Raw genomic sequence first — 2,020 nt, forward strand, 5'->3', positions numbered from 1 at the left:
GAATAATACTGGGCCCTACCACGTCCAGACTGTGATCCACCTCTCGAACTCTGGGACCCATCTCTACCAGCCTGGGATCCACCTCTAGAAACCTGTGAACCACCACGACCTGACTGAGCAACGCCCCTCTGAGAAGTACCACCTCGGCTACTTGAAGATGTCGAAGTGCTCTGAAGCTGATGACCCTGCCCGGGTCGTGAACACTCTCTAGAAAAATGACCGGGCTCTCTACATGAAAAGAAAACTCTAGAAGCTGGAGTCTCGATGAATCGGCAAAAGACTCAAACTCGGAGTAACCTTGTCAACTGGTCGAGAAAATGAGCTCTCAGAGACCCTCTATCTGGATGGCCCACTAGAAGAAGCCTGCAATACTGAATGCACAGGGCGACCGGAATAGGGCTGATATGGCCTAGAAGAATGATCGGCATCCCTCAAACTGGAACCACCATAACTCCTAAATTGTCGCGACCTCTTCTTAGTAGCCCCTCCAAATGTAGGGGCCTTAGCGGTCACGACTAAAAAAGCATGCTCAACAATGGACTGGAAGGAAGCCCCCATGGCCTCAAGCTAAAGGCAAGGAATCTAAAGAGCACCAACGAGCCCACCAACAAAGCGTTGAATCTGGTCAGGCTCAGTAGGAATCAAAGGCGCTGAATAATGGGCCAAATGCAAGTAGCGAGTAACATAGGCCTCCACAGACAATCCCCTCTGCTGCAGATGGAGAAACTCCTCCCTACGTGCCTTCCTCAAAGCCCGGGGTACATACTTCTTAAGGAAGGCCTGATAAAACTGTGTCCAAGTTAGTAGAGGAGAACCCTCAGGTCTGCAAGCAATGAAATACCTCCACCAGGTCTTCGCGTCTCCGCAAAACTGGTAGAACACATAATCAACTTCACGGGACTCTACAATCCCCATCCTATGTAACAACTCATCCATGTCTAAGATGAACTCATATGTATCCTCCCTAGAAGTACCCGAGAATCTTGGCGGCTCCAACTTTCTAAACCTCACGACTAGATCCTGAGCAGTCAAGGTCATAACAAGGCCCACCACGGGTCTAAGATCATCTCCCGGGGCAGGCACCGCATCTATCCAGGGAGTCATAGCTGCATCAGGGTGCGCTGCACGAGTAGGTCTCTGCTCAAGGGTTTGCGTCCCAACTCTAGTCTGCGAACCTCCTTGGGAGTAGTAACACCAGCGGCAGCCTGCTGGGCATCTAGATGGATTAGGACACGAGCTATAGCATCCAACATAGTCTGCTCTGAAGTGACCTCAGGGTGTACCCGTGCTGGAGCCTTATCATCCTCGATGGCCTGGTCTTAAACACAACGTTGATCCTCAATCTCGAAAGACGGAGATCTCTCATGCCCCGCCCTACCGTTATGAGCTCCCGCCCTGGCCGGGCAGGCCCACGGCCCTGGCTCGACCGGGTCCTGCGGCGGTCGCTGGCCGTCCCCCAGTGCCAATCGTAGGCTGCGGCTGCGGCTCTGGTCTCGGGCAATTGTAGCTCGAGTCCTCACCATCTGTGAGAGAAGAGATAAGAGTAAAATACCAATTCAATTTTTTAAGATACCAATTAGAATAAAGTAGCACAAAAGAATGAAAGAAAGTGAAGTTTCCAAAATGTCTTATAGCCTCTCGCAAATAAGTACGGAGCTCATCGTACAGATCCACGAGACTCTACTACACACGCTTTTGTATTGTAGATCGGGTAACCTAGGGCTTTGATATCAAGTTGTCACGACCCAATATCACTAAGTCGCGTATGCACCTACCGTTCCTACCTAGGTAGGCGAACCTTTTCCCAACAATCTTAAAACCATGAACAAATAAGTGAATGAGCGAAAGAGATAGAAATACGTAATTTTGACATATAAATAGATAAATATGCAGAAATACATCAAAACCACCCCAGTATCTGGTCTGGTCACACAAGAGGATCTAACTAGAATCTACAAGTCTGGAAATAATAATAATACATCAATAGTCTCAATATGTCTCGGAATATCAAGTAAGACAT

This window comes from Lycium ferocissimum, chromosome 10, assembly GCF_029784015.1.
Source record: "Lycium ferocissimum isolate CSIRO_LF1 chromosome 10, AGI_CSIRO_Lferr_CH_V1, whole genome shotgun sequence".
Classification (NCBI taxonomy): domain Eukaryota; kingdom Viridiplantae; phylum Streptophyta; class Magnoliopsida; order Solanales; family Solanaceae; genus Lycium; species Lycium ferocissimum.